Source organism: Pinus tabuliformis, chromosome 3_2 (genome assembly GCF_031772625.1).
Source record: "Pinus tabuliformis cultivar Carrire ecotype Pingquan chromosome 3_2, CPIR1, whole genome shotgun sequence".
Lineage (NCBI taxonomy): Eukaryota > Viridiplantae > Streptophyta > Pinopsida > Pinales > Pinaceae > Pinus > Pinus tabuliformis.
In genome coordinates, this window is record NC_142302.1 from 1,080,444,291 (window position 1) to 1,080,465,960 (window position 21,670).

Genomic DNA, 21,670 nt, shown 5'->3' on the forward strand with positions numbered 1-21,670 from the left:
TTTCTAAATTCTAGGCAAATATGAGCATATAATATGCCCAAAAAAAAAACTCCAAAACATATAAGAGATTAACTACAACTTAAAAATAAACTAAATTTAACATTAAAACTCAAAATAATTATAACGTTATACTTATTAAAAAGGTGTATAGGAGAAAATGAATTGCTCAATAATTAAAAAGATAATAATTAGAAATTAACTAATCATAAACAACATATAATTTAATTATGTAAACAAAGTTGAAAACTAAAATATAGACAAATTCAAAAAAAATGTTTTTTCAAATATATTTTTAAGATTTGTTTATTTTTTATTATTTTTTTAAACTCAAGGGTGGCATTTATATTAAAACAATTGGTTATTATATTAAAACATTTGGCTACATAGCGAGAACCATTTATATGCTTTAGAGATACCCAAAACTTGCAAATTTGAGATTGAGTACATACCTCAACCCAAAACCTTAAGCAAGTTCTACGGGACACAAAAATTTCACCCTTCCCATGTATAACTTTTCCAAAATACCCACAATTTCCAGACACATTTACATTCCATTTTTCACTAATTTGATTTTGATCTAGTGTGACTTCTTGTTTTCGTGGGTGAAAATCTTTTTCCTTTCTTTTCAACTTGAGTCCAACTAGCATTTTCTTCAAATTTTGGTAGATATTCTTCTGTAAGTGCACAATAATATTCTTGAAATCTTCATCATTTGCTTGATCTACCCAAGAAGTTGCCTTTTCAACAATTTTCCTTGTGGTTTCTAGAGAGATTGATTTTCCAGGAGAAATTGCTGCTTTTATATTATCGTTGTGTTCGAAAAATCCTATTAGCTAACCAAAATATCTAGATTAACATACGATTTTTCCTACTAAAATTTTGATAAAACAAATGCGTTTTCTTTGATTGTATTTGCTTCCTTCTTATCTATTAATTCTTATATTTTTTTAAAATTTAACAATTTATTAAAAAGTCAAGAGATCACTTATAAAAATCAACAAACATAACCCTTTTTAAAATTAAACACTCAAACTAAAACATAACACTTTTTAAAATTAAACACTCAAACTAGGCTCAACTAAAAACCTAAACCACAAAACTAATCTTGCATCATGGCATTTTCTAGTAATCCTCTAATGTTATAAACCTCCAAATAATACTGAATACCATTTACGTGCTCACTAATGTCACAGGCCTAGAAATAATAATACGTACCATCTATGTGCAATTATAAATCTCGAAAAAAATCATCTTCGGGCTCCGAAATAAATCACGTACACGCTATTTTGTTTCTAGTGAGAGGTTGTAGGGACGGCGGAGTTAACAAGGACAAGGTGTACCCCACCACCAATCCCAAGGTTTGCTGCATGTCCTCCAAGCTTTCTTTAGTACAATATATCCAAAATAAACAACGCTTAAATTAATAAAAAAATAAATTGTACAAACTTTGTTATAATAAACCTTGAGTAAGCTTTTAACCACCCAATATAATATGTAGTTCAAGCATATGTCACATCTGTCAACCTCCCACTTTGAAAACCATAATATTCCCTTGATATCCATTGAAAAGGATTTTGTGAAGCACTTTTGCCTTTCCAGTATTGTGGACTCCAGAAGGAAAGGTCTTTATCATATAACGGCTATATGAGGCAAGGCCAGGGTTTCCATAATTATAAGTAATCAACTTTAATTTAAATTAATATTCAAAATAATGAAAATTAATAATAATAATAATTTTTAATTATATATAAAAATATTCAAAAATTTAAAATATATTTTAAAATATGAAAAAATAATCCATCGTAAATATCTCTAGCTGCAACGAAATATTTTCTTCAAGATTACAAAACAAAGAATAAATGGAATACCACGCCATATCATTATCTTAATGGGCGAAAATTTGGTTTCACACTTTCCAACAATAAACTATGATTAACTATACCCTAAAAATGAAAAAATAGAGTTAAATTTCATTTAAAAAATTCTTTTAAACACCATAAATGCTATTACTAGGTAGGTTGGTGTAGAAGAATGTCCAGTTTACAGCTGAGTACAAGGTTCAAGGTTCAGAAGCAAAGGTGTGCTAAGCGGTCAAGGTTTCAGGTATGCAAACATGGTGTTTATCACCTTTCCTTTATCTTCTATAACATGAGCTCGATTCTCAGAACTCATGTTTTAAAAGAAGTTCAAAAATTTCTGGTTATAGGCCAGAGCTACTTAAGGGCTGAAGATTTTCGCTTTACGAATGATATATTATGTGGTTCTTCTCACAATTCTGTCATGTGTTTTCTGCATTCCTTTTTGTGAAAATTCTTTACATTACAGTGCCATGCCTCTGCTATCATATGGTACATATTAATTAGCTGGATTTATACCCTAAGGGTTTTTTTAACATGTTTTTTTTTTCGTTCTTTTTGCAGTAGTTTCTCGCGCGGGGTTTTCAGGCACTTCAAACACAAGTTTTTCAGCGTTTACATACAGGTTCAGTATTTGCTTCTAATTTTTGTTCTTTTCGGAGAGAGCAAAAGTCTCTCCACATAATGTGTACAAACATGCTATTTAAAACAACATTTGGTAGAGGAGTGTTGCATTTTAAATTTATTTCCTTGGATGTGATACTGGGACACAGTGGATGTCATGCTTATAATTTCCATAATTTCCACACTAGCCTTCATCCGTTTTTATTTTTATTTTTCTTTTATTTTTCAAGTCTCAAGGGCTTACATTTTCCATCTTAGCCTTAACCCTTTTTTTTTTTTTTTCATTTTTATCTTCTAGTGCTTCCTTTTTCTGCATCAGCCTTCCCCATTTTTCAAATTTAAAATTTATTCTTAAAGTGCTTTCTTTAAACTCAATCCAAATATTATAACTTGCCAGAAAATCACCTGGGACTTGGTGTAAGTTTCCATTAAAATCACATACAGCTTGCACCGGCTCCTGACCACTTACTCGTGACATATTGAACCTTGGTGTGTGGTTTGTTAGGCCACCATAACTACTGAACCAATGACCCTATCACCATGGCTGTTTTTTGTACACTAGCAAGTTTTCATTTCGGTGGCTTCTTTACATAGGATGTGGTGACCGGTATGCCCTTTACAAGACTTGACCTCTGTTAAACATCTGAAAAGGTTTCAGAGGTTACATATATAAATCTTTGATGATTTGTCTAGAACGATCACGAACTGTATACTTGACTCGAGAAATGTATGCCAAGAGCTCCATGGACTGCAATAGTCGTATTCATATTTTTATGTTCAGATGGCAGCTTTTAGGGTTTCGTTTCTTAGCTTCCTTAGTTCATCGAATGTCTTAGTTGTTGTTAACATCTGGAAAGAGATTTAGTCCAGTTGGTGCTTTTCATCTCCAACCTTCTTTCAATTGCATAATTTACAAACTCAGTCTTCCAAGTAATCTTTATAATAGATTTCTGGTCTACTTAGCTACCTTATGATGGCATGAAATTAATGTTTTGTTCATATTTCAATTATTTTCACTTTCACGTCCATAAATATCAGCCCTATGCATCACTATGAGGCAGGGTGGTATACTGGGTACAGGATGGAATTTCGGGTATGGATCCAAAAAAATTGAAAAAAGGGGTATGCTGGTAGAGGGGTTCTGCTGATGCTCAATATTTTTTTTTTGATAGGAAAAAGTTTTTATTATTTATTATTTTATTTTTATTTTTATTATATTTAAAATCTTTTTTGAAGACCAGATGCAAGTACATTCGGGTGTCCAGATGGTTTCTCCAAACAGAGGTCTTCACTTCTAGCATAGATACTACTATGTCTAGTTTACTATTGAGAGAAATTTACGTCCATTCCTAGAATACACACACGCATACACATCTGTGTGTACACACACTCTCTCTCTCTCTCACACACACACACACATATCTGTGTGTGCACTCTCTCACACACACACACACATATCTGTGTGTGCACTCTCACACACACACACACATATCTGTGTGTGCACTCACACACACACATGTGTATCACAGAATCAATAAAAATCAGAATATATAGACTGTCTCGGCTACAAAAAAATTTGAAGTACCCATAGTTGGAATACAGTATATTGTTCACCAAAATCAGCTTTTGTAACTGTCAACACATGGCCTGCATGCAAATGTCAAGTACCCATAAGTAGAAAAAGTTCCGACATACTCCCCACAAAGAAAATGAAGTGTCTGCATTTGAATATGTCTTCCTCCAAGTCAAATTTTGTTTGTTCATAACAATGAAAATAGAGAGAAGAAAGATGCTTTATGAGAGAAAGGTGAGGAGATGCTTTACAATTTGGCTGGAGGACAGTTTTTAACAATTATTCCTCTTTACGATGATTGTTTTTGAGGTGTTGTGAATTTGAGGCCCAGGGACATCCTTTTTGTTGATTTTCTAGTGCAATCTAGACTAGTATAGTTTTTCAAAAAAATCAATAACTACTTCCAATGATGTAATTAGTCTTCTTCTAGCATTCCAATCATTAAGTAGTTATACATGAAAAACTTCAACCATTCAATTTCATCAATAGAGCAATAGAGATCACAATGAACAATAAACAAGAGATAAGAGACACCAGAAATTAGGCTTCAAGCCAAGGCAAAACCCACAAGGGGAAAACCCAACCAATCTTTCCTTGTGAGAGAGAAATTCTATTAATCAATAGTAGATCAGAATATTCCAACAAGATTCCACAAATCTGACCTCAAAATATTCAAGTCAAAACCAGTCAATGAAGAGAGAGAAAAGTCAACTCTGTTCAAAGTATAGATCTGCAACAACAAGGCCGAATTTAAGCCTGTGGAAGCTTTGAAATAAGAGGGCTGGAATTTGGTCAACCTCAGTCAAAATAGTCATTGCAATTCTCTGTCAAATACCTTAGTCAAACCTACGGTCAACGAGCTAGAAACAAAGACAAATATTTGGTCAAACAGAGTTAAAGTCCTCCTGCAATATTCGACCCTCCAAGACAATCACAACCTCAGTCAAATAGATGCCAAATAGTCCAAGTGAACGAAAGTCAAACAAAAGAAAGAGGCTGGTCAACGCCAATTTTGAAATGTCTCCTTGACTCCTTCGCACGTGTGAGTAGACTTTTGCAATTTTAGATCAAATTGTGTGATGATGAGATGGTGCAAATGAGGCTTAACGAAGTCATATTTATGTCTTTGAGGAGGTGCCTTTTCACACATGTGGGGTCGACATGTCCTTCTTGAGGCCGACTTGGTCAAAGTAAAAAATATGATTTGTCTCCATTATTTGCCAATGAAAAGATCGACCTAGCTACCCAATTTTTCAACACTCCCCTTTAGCTAGGGAGGTACTTTTCATTCTCTCCCAAAATCAATTTCCTCGACCAATCCATAGGTCTCCTGGCTCACAGCCCAAGGGATAAACACAAGTCTCTCTCTTCCTGACCAATCCATAGGTCTCCCGACCCACAACCTAAGGGAGAGATCATCAGTCTCATCATAAAGATACATAGCATCCAACACATCCCACAAGCCACAACCCCATGGCATCCAGGTCAGTGCCCTACCGACTAGTGGGATTAATCAATAAAGCCAAACCAATCACATTCACAAGATACATCTCGCTAACTAATCCATAGTTCTCCTGGCTCACAACCTAGGGGAGGAAACATGAGATCAATCTCCTTGACCAGTCCACAGGTCTCCTGATCACTACCTAAGGGAGAGATCACAAAAGCAATGTCCCCGACCAAATTGTTCTCCCATTGAAAATCTAAGGGATCACACCATGCCACAGAACCAAGCTCCCCGACCAAACTCATTGGCCTCTCAGTGAACCGACCTAAGGGAGTGACAATCTTCCTGACCAATCGATAGGTCTCTTGGCCGCATCCCAAGGAAGATTGTCCATTATATGATGTTGTACAATTAGTGCTCCTTCTCTCTTAGAGAGGGGTTATTAACAACTCCAAGTTCTCTGAAATATGCAAACCTCATTCGAGATGATGACTTTGTCAACACATCAATAACCTACTCATCAGTAGGGACATACTTGAGCCTCACAACTCCCCTCTGGACAATATTCTGGATGTAATGATACTTGATCTCAATGTGCATCGACCTGGCATGAAACATAGGGTTCACATAAAGCTCCACACAACTTTGATTATCACAATATGTAATGGTCGATTCCATCACATGATCAAAAAAACCAGTAAACAGTTTCCAAAGTCACACAACTTCACAACAGGCTAAACTTGCAGCTATATACTCAACTTTAGCCATACTCAAAGCGACAAAAGTTTGCTTTCTACTAGAGCATGAAATCATAACGGAGCCCAAAACAAAACAAAATCCAAAAGTGCTCTTTCTATAATCAAAGCTTCCATCCCAATCAACATCAGTAAATCCATGCAGCTGCCATTCACCATTAGAAACATATCTCAAACCATATTCAATAGTACCACACAAATATCTCAAAATATGTTTCGCTGTAACCTAATGCACATGCTAGGGCTCAACTAAGAATTGGCTTAACATGTTCACAACATAACAAATATCAAGTCTAGTATTCACAAGATAGTTCAATGAGCCAATGCATTTGCGACACATAGAGGGATCCATCAAATCAGAATCACAGTCCCAGATCTTCTACAAATTCGTCACCTTAGGTGTGTCCATGAACTTGTAGTCCATCATGCCAAACCTTTGAAGGATCAAAATAGTATATTTTCCTTGGCCAACAAATATTCCATTAGGCTTTTGCTAAATTTCCAATTCCAAATAATAATGCATAAGACCAAGATAGTTCAATGAGCCAATGCATTTGCGATACATAGAGGGATCAATCAAATCAGAATCACAGTCCCAGGTCTTCTTCAAATTCGTCACCTTAGGTGTGTCCATGGACTTGTGGTCCATCATGCCAAACCTTTGAAGGATCGAAATAGAATATTTGTGTTGGCCAACAATGATTCCATTAGGCTTTTGCCAAATTTCCAATTCCAAATAATAATGCATAAGACCAAGATCCTTCAGTTTAAATTTAGAAATCAGCCCCCTCTTACATTGGAGAATCAACACTTCAGCCCCTGTAAAAAAAAAAATCATCTACATACAACAACAACATCAAGGGCTCACCTTCAACAACTTTGAAAGACAAGTTCGGATCAACATCGCTCTTCTTGAAACCAAGACTAAACAGATAACCATCAATATGGGAATACCAAGCACGAGGAGCTTGTTTTAAGCTTCAACCCATATAGGGCTTTCTTTAATTCGCAAACAAGTGTTTCTGTATCATGGACCTCAAAACCTTGAGGTTGTTCAATATAGACTTGCTCTTCAATGACCCCATTCAGAAAAGCAATTTTGACATCCATTTGATGCAATTTTCAACCTGCAATAGAAGCAAGAGCAATGACAGATCTAATAGATCCATACCTGGAAACCAATGCAAACATGTCTTCATAGTCCTCTCCCTATTTCTGGGAGAATCCACGAGCCAAAAATCTAGCTTTGTTCTTTTCAACACTTCCATCAATAGCATGCTTAATTTTGTAGATCCACTTTTGAAGACATAATAGACTTTCCTTGAGGCCTTGGTATAGTTTCCCAAACATCGTTCTTCAATATAGTTTGATATTATTTAGTCATAGCATCTTTCCAAACTTGCTCCTCAGCTGCTTCTTCAGAGGTGGATGGCTCAGATTCAATGATCTTGCACATCAAGGCTGTATAACGAAAATATTTCTTTGGCTTCTTGCTTTCGCTAAAGGTCCCACGAGGTGCAGGATGTCCTTCAACTTCCTTCAATGTTCTTTCAAGCCAGGCAAGTCTCTTTCTAGTATCAGGTACAATGGCTCTTGGAGATTCAACATTTTTCAAGATCATTAGAATCTTCATGAGGATCTTGATCCATTGGTTTAGGTTCTTTAGACTTTGACTCCACATTCTTCAAACCCACTTGTATCTCATCATCAAAGTCCAAGTGTGAACCCTTGGACTTCCAAAAAGCAACATCTTCATTAAAGATAACATCCTTACAAGTTTCAATATAACGTTGTCTAGGTACATAGACCCCGAAGGCTTTTGTATCTTCACTGTAGCCAACAAAAGTTCCTTTGTTCCCAGAAGTTTTCAATTTTGTCCTTTTCTCCTTAGGCAAATGAACATATAAACAAGACAACCAAAAATTTTAAATGCTCAACATTTGGTCTCTCGCCTATGAAGACTTCTTCAAGAGTCTTGTAGTCCAATATTCGATGTGGACATTTGTTTTGAACATAGACAACTGTTCTTGCAACTTCTCCCCAAAGAAACATAAGCAACTCTTGATCATGAAGCATGGCCTTGGCAGCTTCCATAATAGTCTTGTTCATTCTCTTTACAGTTCCATTTTGTTGAGGATAGTAGGGAACTATCAACTCCCTCTTAATTCTAGCATCCTTGTAGAAATCAATCAATTCATTAGATACATATTCTCCACCATTGTCAAACCTCAAGATCTTGATCCTTTTTCCTGTATCATTTTCAACTTGTGCTTTGAATTCACGAAACTTCTCAAATACTTGATGCTTGGATTTTAGAAGATAAATCCATGTTTTGCGAGAATAATCATCAATGAAAGAGATATAACACAAACTGCCACCCAAGGTCTTATCAGGCAGAGGCCCATAAACATCAGAGTGCACAAGATCCAAGATTCCTTTGGATCTACTATCACTGCTAGTACATCTTACTTTCACATTTTCCCAAGGGCACATCCCTTGCAAATACCATCATGATCAACCTTGATTTCCTGAACACCTTTAACAAAATATTTTATTTTAATCAATGCTATTTAGTGAATATGAGCATACCTTTGATGCCATAGCTCCCAAAGATCAGTGGTGTTATGAAGCAAAGCTTGAATTGAATGACCAAGGAGACGATATAATCCTCCAATTCGCATGCCAATAACCTTGGCAGATTCAAAAGAGGCATCCTTCTTCCATACTAGAACTTGTCCATCAACAAAAGCAATTCTATATCCTTTGTCTTCAAGAGATGAGATGGACAACAAATTCTTCTTTAAACCAGGAACATATAAAATATTGTTAATGGATACATTACCTCTTGAATCCAATTGGAAGGATGATGAGCCAATCCCTTTGACTTCGTATTTGCCATTATCCCGAAGTTCAACTCTTTGAGCAATCTTCTTTTCAACCAATTCAAAGAGGTGATCCCAATCATGTGCCTAGAGGCACTACTGTCCACTAACCATATTTCATCATGACTTGCAAGGGCACCTTTAAAAGCAGAATAAAATGAGTATTCATGATCAAAATCATTTTTTGTAGGCCTTCTCTTATGGGAAGGTTATTAAGGTCAACAACAGAGGCATGATTGTTTCCCTTTTCTCTTTTGATCTCCATTCCTTTGATAGTCATCCCTTCACTTTTTGAGGACTAAGGAAGGCTTAAGACATGGGACTAAAGAGAGAGACCTTTCAAGTGTCCTGTTCATAGGGCCAATCTGAAGCTATAAGTTATATGGCTTCGCACCCCAAACTTCATGGTGAGAGGGGGGTGACTATTTGGAGCACTGCTCCATTGTCATTTGATCTATGCAATCTGAAGCGGAAGCTGAAGCAGAAGCGATTGAACAACAAATGAGCCGAAGAAGTGTGTGGGAGAAGCTGAGCGGAATATCCAGAGTTTAGTTGGAACACAGAATCACTCGCCATATATACGTGAGAATCGCATATATACGTTATTTGAATTAATAGGGGGATCTAACTCTAAAGCTGAGCGTAAGTGAAACCTATGATGCCCTGAGCAGCAGCTACAGCGAGTAAGCTTCTTGTTGTCTTCTCCTTTGCTTACTAAGAATGCTGACTAAGAAGTACAATCTATGAATTCTGATGTGTGTTCTTAATAGTGACCGCAAGCTTGGCAATGATAACATTGGACATTTCTCATATCTCTTCTATCTCTTCTATCTTGAGAGGGAGGAGGAGGTCCTCTTTGTGGTTCAGGTTCCCTTTTTGGAGCAGATCTTGCATTTGGTCTTCTACCAGAGCTTCTTTGAAATATTCCAAAATTAGGTTTTCTTTTGAAACTCTTAGAATGAGTTGCAAAAGCTTCTTCACTTGGATCTTCGATCAGGTCTCTAGAATGGAGTCTTGACTCTTCTTGAGTGCAGGTGGCCCACAATTTATCAAATGAAGGTGCATTTTCCCTTGCACTAATGTTTGTTGCAAAAGGATCCCAAGATCTAGGCAAACCACCCAAATCAACAACTACCAATTCTTTGTCAGATACTTCTTCACCAATGGCCTTAAGTTGATCTCTTATTTGAGATATCCTTACAAAATATGATGCCACAATATCATTCTTTGTCATCTTGATATTGCGAAGTTGACCTCTCAAACTTATAGATTAGTTGATGTTGTTGATAGTATACAATCCAATGATGGCATCATACATTCCCTCGGAAGTTTGTTGATCAACAATACATGCAATTAGATGATCCCTAACAGATTCTATAATGATACTTCTTGCCAAAATATCATTTTCCTGAAACTTTTCTTTTTCTGCTTGATTAGATGGTTTAGTCCCTTTACCTGTAACAATGCCCAAAACTTTGTGCCTTGCAAATACTAGGTCCAACCTAGCCTTCCATGCCCTGTAATTAGTAGCTTCCTCAAACTTGTTTTCTGCCTTCATGAAGGAATTCATGATGGAGATGGTGAAGATGACCAACTAAAATCAAAAGATGAAGAATCCCAAATTCTTCAAGGTGCTCTTAATGCTTCTTCAATGTGATCTGACAACTCTTTCCTTTCACCAAAGCTTTGAAACCATGTTGATTTTCTAGTGCAATCAAGACTAGTATAGTATTTCAAAAAAATTGATACCTACTTCCAATGATGTAATTAGTCTTCTTCTAGCATTCCAATCTTTCAACAACGATACATGAAAAACGTTTACCATTCAATTTCATCAATAGAGCAATAAAGATCACAATGAATAGTAAACAAGAGATAAGAGACACCAAAAATTAGGCTTCAAGCTAGGGCAAAACCCACAAGGGCAAAACCCAACCAATCTTTCCTTATGAAAGAGAAATTTTGTTCATCAATAGTACATCAGAATATTTCAACAAGATTCCACAAATCTAACCTTAAAATATTCAAGTCAAAACCAGTCAATGAAGAGAGAGAAGTCAACTCTAGTCAAAGTATAGGTTTGCAACAACAAGGCCGAATTTCGGCCTGTGGAAGCTCTGAAATAAGAGGGCCGAAATTCGGTCAACCTCAGTCAAACAGTCCTTGCAATTCTAGGTCAAATACCTCAGTGAAGCCTATGGTCAACAAAAGTCAACAAGCCAGAAACAAAGATTAATATTCAGTCAAAGAGTCTAAGTCCTCTTGCAATATTCGACCCTCCAAGACAGTCACAACCTTAGTCAAATAGATGCCAAATAGGCCAAGTCAACGAAAGTCAAATATATGCCAAATAGCCCAAGTCAACGAAAGTCAAATAGAAGAAAGAGGTTGTTCAATGCTGGTCTTGAAATGCCTCCTTGACTCCTTCACACATGTGAGTAGACTTTTGCAATTTCAGATTGAATTGTGTGATGATGAGATGGTGCAAACAAGGCTCAACGAAGTCGTATTTATGTGTTTGGGTAGGTGTCTTTTCACACATGTGGGGTCGACATGTCCTTCTTGAGGTTGACTTGGTCAAAGTCAAAAATATGATTTGTCTCCATTATTTGCCAATGAAAAGACTGTTCGTAGCTACCCAATTTTTCAACACCTCCAATCATAGGGTATGGCAGAGTATCCCCAACCCATCCTTTGGATTGTATTGTTTCTCTCCATCCCCATTGAGTACGAGTAACTATTCAATGTTGTATGTAATTGATCTCTTTGGTATATAGCTAATAACCATTTGTGACCTTAAGGAAAACCCGTGAGGCTTTTTGAGAAAAGCATGTGATCCTCCATGTCACATACCTTAAATGTATCAATATCCAAGCTTTACAAATGGGCAATTCCACCGCGAGAGTGAAACTACAAGGTCATGTTCGAAGTATGCCATTCCAATTGGGAAAATAAATGAATTGGATTCAAATGATTTGTAACCTGTGCTTGAATTGTAAACCACTTGGCATTCCACTTCAAATTTGATACCACATGAACTCACCAACTTAAATTGGTATGAAGTTGTATCGTACCTACAATAGTAGCAGTGCCGGGAAATAAAGGAAATTAGTAGAAGAACAAAAGGTAATAAAACAAAATCACATGAAAAATGTTTGAGCAAATAAAAGACATATTGAAGATGGCCTATATATTTTAGATTTGAACAAAGGGAATTATAGAGATTTGAAGAGGACACATGTTCGAATTGGAACTATATGTAATGAAAATTGTGGTTCTAGAATATGGTTTAAAAAGCTTATTATAATTTATTGAACTTGACGTCTATTAATAAGAATTGATACTTCCATAACTAAGTATGAGCCGTTCAAAAGAAAAGTGTAAAACACAATATAAATTATATTCCCATTTAAAACTTTCATCTATTTTTCCATTATGGCGCATACTAGCTTTTTTATAAATTTAATGTATATGGGTATAGAGACAACAATTATTGACAATTGTTCAAAACCAAGGTAGCTAGGGTGCAAGTGCAGGTGCTCCTGTTTTGAAATCTAGATGTAGAGGGGCGGGGTGTAATATTCCTAAGCAAAATTCAACCAAATGTTTCCAAAATTTGACATTTTTCCTTTGACATATTTCTACAAACAATTAGAGTGCAAATTCTGGAAACTACTTTTAGCTAACAACTCAGGACTTTCGTCAAACAATTCAAAGGAACACTCAAAGAAATAACTCCAGCCAAGATGAGAGCCAAAAATTTATTTCTATTGGAAACAATCATTAATGTTTACAATGAAAAATGGAGGGAAACACCTGAGATTTAGTTCAACTTATACAAGGGAACAAGTCCATTTGTCCTCTGCTTGGAATTTACATTTTAATATCACATCAACCTCCTTGATAAAATATCTTGACCTCTAATGAAGGAGATGCTACAACACCTGAGGAGGATGCTACAATGTTATGTTCTATGCTTAGCACAATTACTTGAATGTTCCTTTAGCAGCCCAATGACAATTTCAATTTAGTTTTCCAATGGCAATCACATTAACCATTAATCACATTGACAGTAATAATAGATAGAACATGAAACAAAATGCAGAAGACAAGCCAAGACAAGAGACACCAGATTTGGCGGATGCTAGGGAAAAACCCCAATGTGGGGAAAACCCTTTGATCAATTCTTCTTATTATTATACCAAAATGTTCAATAGAGAGAGAGTACAAAAGTCAAATTCACTTGCCAAATTTACAATCAAAACAACGCTGTCAAAGTTTGCAGTCAACTGCAGTCAAATCACTCCTAACTAGAAAGTCAAAGATGGTCAAAGCAGCTGTCAAACTTCTCCTTTGAAGCTCGGTCAAAGGTAGTCAAACTCAACTCCCAATAGCGGTCAAAGTCAACCCAAAACAATCATAAAATCTGTTGTTAAACTTGGTCAACCTGTGGTCAACGTAGGTGAAAGTCCTACTTTTGCCTCGGTTCTTGTGCCCAAAAATGCGGCATGCTGAGACAGATATCCACCCTAAAAATCAAAGTCAGAGGATGCCCAAAAAGTCAAAGTCAACGTTGGTCAAACTACAAATTTTTTTGAGACTTTCGGCCCTACAATTCTGTCTTGTAATTCGACCTCCTTGTGCCACACGTAGGAGAGAGAGAGAGAATGACCAATGTTGTATGAACCAAAAAGAGAAGGAGAGAGAATGTGTGAGTGATGATGATGCCAAATTAGGTGAGAGGTCACTTGTATTTATACAATTCGTTGAGGGTGAAGAGTCATGTCCATTGGGCTTCATGAGCCTACATGATGATGTGGCCGACCTGAACAATTTGCACATGTGTGGGCATAAATTCAAAATCACACTTTTGCTTGTCCAAATGAGATGATCTTTATATCAATTTTGGTCCTCTCGAAAAGAGGAATTTAATGCAATCATCATCTCCATCAAATGAGCTGTCCCAAGGTGGAATTTGGCCCTAGTTGCCAATTTTAACACTCCCTCTCAACTAGGGAGAATTCCACCTACCAATCATCGATCATCATGCCATCCTGTTGTCATGTACCATCTCTGTGTCTCATCTAATCTCTGCTCTGCTGAACACTGATATGAATAATGAAGAAGAATTGATCGAGAGTGAGTCACAAGACCTTACCACTCTCCACTGACAAAAGTCAGTCTTGATCCTAGATCAAGTTGTTGAACACCATGCATCCTAGACATAGGGAGTATGACAATACATGATGCATCCATCAATAGTGCTATGGTCCCCATCCATGTTTTCCAACTCGTTGGCCAGATGAGAGGTACTTTCCATGAGTCCCGGACTACATGGGTAGGATATATAATGGGGCATCAGTAGGAGAAGGTGAACCGCTCATCCTGCTCATATGCCATAGGAGAAGGTGAACCACTCATCCTGCTCATATGCCATAGGAGAAGGTGAACCACTCATCCTATGCATATGTCAGTCGTAGGGGAAGGTGAACCACTCACCCTACACACAGTCAGCCATCATGGGGTATCACAGGGGAATGTGAACCAATCACCCTGTACACAGTGCACTAGTAGCAGGAGGTGAACCACTCACCCTTATGGTCGCTGATAGCTCCAAGAAGTATACTAAGCCCCCACGAGCTCCCAGAGCTCAGTGTCCAACTCAAGCAGGACCCTCATAGGAGAGTCTTTCCACGACTCCAAGTCTCTCTTGGAAGCCTAAGAATTTGACCTTCCCTAAAGGTTTCGTGAGGATGTCTGTGGCTTGCTCATCAGTTTTGATGTGTTGGAGCCTTATTGCTCCCTATTGTACCATAACTCGGATAAAGTGGTACCTGATATCAATATGCTTGGAGCGGTCATGGAACACAAGATTCTCTGAAAGGCGAATCCCACTTTGGTTGTTGCAAAAGATCACGGTGGTATCTAGCACGTGCTCAAATAGCTCATTAAAGAGCTTCCTCAACCAAACAAATTCACAATAGGCCATACTAGCTGCAATGTATTTGGCCTCGACGGTGCTTAAAGCAACTGATTTTTGCTTCTTGCTCATCCAAGAAATTGAAGTAGACCCCAATGAGAAGAAACATCCAGACGTGCTCTTATGATCCACCACATTGCCAACCCAATCAACATCAGTATATCCATGTAGCCTCAAATTCCCAACAGTGTATCTCAGTCCATAGTTGATTGTGCCACAGAGATATCTCAAGAGATTCTTAGCAGCAATCCAATGTATGTGATGAGGCTCAACCATAAATTGACTCAATGTATTCACAATAAAGCATATGTCAGGATGGGAGTTTACCAAGAACATTAGGGCCCCCACAAGTTGTTTATATTCGGAAGGGTTTGCCAATTCAGGGCCAATAACACTTCCACATAGATTCTTGAAGTTGAGTTCCATCGAAGTAGACATAGACTTGCAATCCACCATCCCACATCTCTCGAGCAGCTTCACAATGTATTTTCCTTGAGAAAGGAAAATCTCACTTGGCTTTTTGCTAGACCTCCAGGCCTAGGAAGTAGTGCATCAGACCTAGGTCCTTCATCTCAAACTTGGAAGCCAACTCCCTCTTGCATTGATAAATGAGAGGGTCCACATCTATCAGAAAGAGATCATCCACATAAAGGACCAAAATGAGAGGCATGTCCTTTTCAACCTTGAAGTATAGGTTAGGATCCGCTTCGCTCCTTGTAAATCCCAACTTCATAAGATAGCTATCAATCCTCTCATACCAAGCCCTAGGGGCTTGCTTCAACCCATAGAGGGATTTCTTCAACTTGCACACGTGTGTCTAGCTATCTTGTACTTCGAACCCCTCAGATTGTTCTACGTAGACTTCCTCCTTAAGTGAGCCATGTAAGAAAGCAGTCTTAACGTCCATTTGGTGTAGGCTCCATCCTTGAGAGGCAGTGAGGGCAATAATAGATCAGAAAGTGGTATATTGGACAACCAGTGCAAATATCTCGTCATAGTCCATCAACACTCCCATTAGCTCCATCTTTAATTTTGTATAGCCATTTTGAGGTGACTACGGACTTGTCTTTTGGTCTAGGCACCACATCCCAAACATCATTTTTCATGATAGGTTCATATTCCTCATTCATTGCATCCTTCTAGACTTGGTGTTTTACAGCGTCTTCGAACATACACGGCTCAGATTGAACAATAATACTCATAGCAACTAAGTACCTTTGATACCTGTTTGGCTTCTTACTTTCACAGAATGTCCCTCTTGAAGCAATATGTCTCTCAGCATCTTCAAGAGTATCCTTGAGCCATAAAGGTATCTTCCTTGAGGTAGAGGGATCACAAGGTGGTGGATCAACGAGATCCATCGGGCCTTCAACATCAGGCATAGGTTCATCCGAAGGGGGTTCATCCTGTTTTTCCTTAGCATCATCATTATTATCCTTCCTTGGAATGGGGAGATCTTGGGCCTTCCCAAGGGTAGTATCTTCATCGAAGGTGACATCATGGCTAACTTCCACATCTCTTTGTCCAGGCACATAGATTCTATATGCCTTTGAATTTTCACTATAGCCCACAAATATACCTTTCTTCCCAGATGCTTCCAACTTATTTCTTTTCTCTTTAGGCACATGAAAATACACGAGACAACCAAATATTCTAAAATGAGAAACATCAAGTTTCTTACCAGTGAAAACTTCTTCGGGTGTCTTGAAATTCAGTGCTTGTTGCGGACTCCTATTTTGAACATACACGAAAGTGTTGGTAGGCAGTACTCGACCCTTTGTTAGATGATCAAATCTTGCTTGAAGACAATTAAACAAGTGTACAATCCGCCCTTCATGCATTAGATATAGAGCATTATATCAGAGCCTGGGCTGAGCGAATAATCTAAACAATTTGGCCTTGTTTCAAATGATTTTCGACCCTCCAATGGATCCCACGAACTCTGAAAATTTAGCAATTCGACCCTTGTAAACAAGGATTTCGGCCTCCTTAATCACCGCAGCAGAAAACAATTCAGCCTTAACCAACTTGTCCCCCTTGGCACATGGAATTTGACCCTCTCCTTGTCATAATAATTTATGGAAATGCAAGCTCAATTTCTTTCTTGGAAGAATAGGAACAAGACACATGATTTGACCCTTTCAACTTAGTTGGCAAGATAAATGATTCGACCTTACTGTTGAGGAGGAATTCGACCCTCTTTATGGGGCTTGATCTCCTGCAAACAAATCGAAATTCTTCCAAACTTCTCCAAAACCCTCAACCAAATTTCCAACTAGGGTGGCAAGAGTAAGTCCACCGAAATTGGGTGATGTCTAGCTAGGGTGATAACAAGATGCACCGAAACTAGGGGGAGTATTTCACTTGAAACCCTTGATTTGAAACTTGCTCGAGTTTCTCTTCAATAATAATGAGAAAAGATCAGATAGCATGAATAGCAAATGATCCCAAATCCCAACCTCCTTTTATAACTTTTCATTGAGTTTTCTTCCAAGCTTCTAGATTCCCTTTTTTAATATTATTGTATTGGTGGGGACCACTTTCCACTAGTGACTTTTTTCCGCATTTTTTCTAATAAAATAGTATTTGTTGCCCTTTTCTAATAAAATAATATTTGCCCGTTTTTATTAATATCATCAAAATCATGAAACTCCTTAGTAATTTCCGCATTCACAAAATTGAGGATATTACATGGGGTGCATGGGGCGAGAGTGCACCACTTTTATATATACATATTTATATATTGATAAATAATAAAATACAAAATTAAGATTTGAGAAATATAAAATATAAAATTTAAATGTAAAATATTATTAAATATGATAATGAGAGAATGTCACAATCATAATTTAATTAACATATGAAAGCTTTCAATTAACATATGAAAGCTTTCATAGCTTGCTAAAATGTCCATTTAAATTTCTAGATTAATTTAATTAACATATAAAGGATTTCATAGTGTGCTAACTATCCATGTGAATTTCTAGATTATAAATTTATAATATACTCTATTATTCTCCCACTCCCACTCTCATATATACATAAGTTTTCTTGATTATTTCACCCCACCCCCATCATATGATTTTCTCCATTATTCCCCCCAAACCCCACCTTCATGTCAATTTCTAGGTTTAAACTGTGGTAGAAATTTTAAGCTTTTGATGTTTTGGATAAGACTATATCACCCATAATTAAGGAGGATCTCTCTCTCTCTCTCTCTCTCTCTCTCTCTATATATATATATATATATAAAAGGTGGTAAGGTCTGAGTTTCACAAGTCAGAGAAACATTGGGCCTAAGGAAGTTTTACCCAATGTTTCTTTGTACCTTTCCAAACTTAGACGTTATCTTGTTACATATATGTTTCCTTGTGCATTGTTCCTAATCACCTTTCGCACTACATGTTCTCTTTTCCTTAGTAGTACTTTACTTGAAATGTTAGACGTTTATAATTTCTAACAACTTAAATCTAGAAACTCGCATGGAGATCATTGCATCGAGAGTAGTGAGGTGCATCTATAGCCTAGGTAGATATGTTACATTTGTAACATTAATAAATTAAATTGAAAAAACATTTACGTCCATAAAAATGAAAACTTAAAAAATAGCCTAAAAATGATAGGACAACAATTGTAAAATTCTATAATAAAATAAAGTTAATAAACCAACATAGATCGATCTTAACGCTAGATCTTTTAAGCACTCAACAATTTACATGTCTATTTGTTTTGATCCCCCTCGATGCTTATTGGGCTTAGGTGAAGATGAATCTAGGTTAGTAGTTTTAGTTTGACATTCGAAATTTAATTTTCAAATGTTTAGATTCAATGGTTCAAACCTTTATTCTAGATATAGCATTGAGTTTAGAAATAACTATAAGACGAGCTCAATGTCATTCACTTATGAGATGTAACTAGTTAGTAATAAGTAATGGAAAAAATTGAGTCTGCTTCATATTTTGCATCTTCTAGATCCTTCGAGACTATGTACTTGTCGCTCTCAAGTTACAAGGGTCAAATCATATAGTTTTGAACGTACATGCATATTACTACATAGGACAACATTGTGATATACTATTATGTGTTGATTTTTCAAGATTCCCTACACTGATAATTACCTCCAATGATATCTTCATTATTTATCTTGTGTCACTTCATCATTAAGCAATTCTACATAGGAAATCTTCAACATTAAAACAATAATAACAATAGAAACATGAAGAGACAACCAAACATAAGAGACACAAAATTTATCCCGGGAAAACCCCAAACCAAGGGAATAACCCAACAACCTTTCCTTGGAGAAATTTGTCCAATTCAACAAGAGATACAATTTGAGTTTGATAGAATAACCTAGAAATTCCTAGGACTAATCCAACCCTTCATTCATGAATAATAGTACAAGATTTCCTTCTAGGGTTTTCCTCCAACTAGGTCTTCATCAATAAAAAAATCGGCTTTCTAATCTGCTTTAGAACATGCTTCAAATTCGTCATCTTTGTGCTTCAGAATTCATCCTTCTCTTCCTTAGGATTCGTCCTTCTTAACCTTAGATTTCGTCCTTCTTTTGCAACAAAATTCATCCTTGTTGTCCTCATATTTCATCCTTCTTTAGCTACACAATTCGTCCTTGTCCTCAAATTTCGCCCTTCTTGAGCTACAAAATTCGTCCTTCTTGAGCTACAAAATTCCTCCTTCTTGACCTTAGAAGGCGATTCAGATTGTACCTTAAATGATCCAAATTGAATGCCCAAATGGAAAGGACAAATGCCAATAAATAGTGGTCGAACATGCCGAATTGGTGTGTCCCTTCACTAGGGTCGACTTGAAGTCGACCTTACATTTTTGAGGGAAAATTCATAATTTTAAAATTCAAATTTTCATCTTTTGAGGCCGACTTGGAATCCACATATATATCTATAATTTCTTAAATATTTGGAGGGCTAAAACTTGATTATGATAACGACCATAGCTACAAAATTCAACACTCCCTCTTAGCTTGGGTGGTATTGATAATGACTTCCATAGATGTTCTCTTGTTGAAAATTTCACTATTCCATGAAAAAGTTGAATGAGCTAAGCTAGTTTGATCAATCCATCCACCTCATGTTCAATACCAGAACGATGAGGAAAGCATCCCCGCATCAACATCAAAGGAGGAACTAGTCAACCACTAGATGTAGAGTCACCAACTCAATAAGTCATCACCTGGAGACATGTCAGGAACCCCACCGGACCCATGGCGGTACTCGGGGCTCATTTACCATTTCCACATGTCGTCACATGTCATGAATGGTAAATACATGCTTGATGCCATGTGGCACAAGCTCAACCCACTAGCCAAACCACATGGCAATATGGTAAAAAATCCATGATTGGGGGAACAATCCAAGCCTTGATGTTGTTGGAAAATCAAGGAATTTGTGGATTAATATTGATTTTCCTCTCATGACAATTACTTGTGATATTTGTTGGGATTTTATTATTTTTATTTTTCCTCTTCATCAAGTAATTACCAAAACATGAAGACCACAAAACATCAAGAACACAAGATATAGGCTAAACGCCACGGTAAAACCCCACAACTGGAGAAAACCTAAACAATCCTCTTCTTATAGAATTAGATCAAAATGAGACCTCCCTTTGTCATGATCCATCTTCAATAAGATAGTTAATCTGTCACATGATGACTGTTCCATAGTGATCCTTTTTCTGTAGTTTAGTAGTCCCCTCCTTTAACTTGCAAATCATAGTCTTAATCAACTCGCACATCATGGCCATTATTAGTTTACATATCATCACAAAAGCAGTTTGCTCATCTCTTCAGACTTTCACTCTTTTATCAAGTTTCTTATTACATTCGGCTTGCATATCCCTACCACAAAGTCTCGCATTTCCCTGTCTCAAAAATTCGCATATCACTGCCTTTGAAACTCGCATATAATCACAGAACTGAACGAACTTTTTCTGTGGAGGATTGACGCCAATATATATTTGTTTGTCACTATGAAAGGTCACGACTATTCAATAGGGTGACTTAATTTTTTCTTCTTTTTCTTTAGAAAGGGTCCAAATGGACTTTGACTCAATAAATCCCTAAAAGCATGAAGAACATGCTTAACCTAGACTTGAGTATGAAATCCATACTGGAACAAATAAATTTCCTTTTCTTCTTTATAAAATATGGATACAAGTACAAAAATAAATATGAAGACCGAACCTAGTTACATTTTCCAACACTCCCTCTTAACTAGGGAGGTATTCATAATGACTCAACAGGTCTATCCCAAGTTGAAATATTCTCATTAGAAGGGGTCCAGATTGATCAGCATCAAAATATCATCATAACCAACATTGTCACATTACTTAAGGCCTTGATAGGTACACTCTATCTCTCACAACATCAGAGCACAATGTTGGGAGGCATTTCATTGGACACCACATTGCCTCATCGAGGTACATATTCCACCTAGGAAACCCAGAGTATAGCTTTTACCAAATCATTTCCCTCATGGAAATGTCTATCCATTGGACCATTCTTATCCAAGTCCAT

The 21,670-nt window shown here is 36.9% G+C and overlaps 1 protein-coding gene across 1 annotated transcript in view; it reads left to right on the forward strand.

Moving 5' to 3' along the window:
* Positions 1-1,914: 1,914 nt before the first annotated feature.
* Positions 1,915-21,670, forward strand: part of LOC149184437 (uncharacterized) — a 152,315-nt gene continuing 132,559 nt past the window's right edge. The window contains exons 1-2 of the mRNA XM_089417476.1: positions 1,915-2,103; positions 2,421-2,481. The gene's annotated coding sequence lies outside the window, so the exon portion shown is untranslated. The remainder of the gene's footprint in view (positions 2,104-2,420; positions 2,482-21,670) is intronic.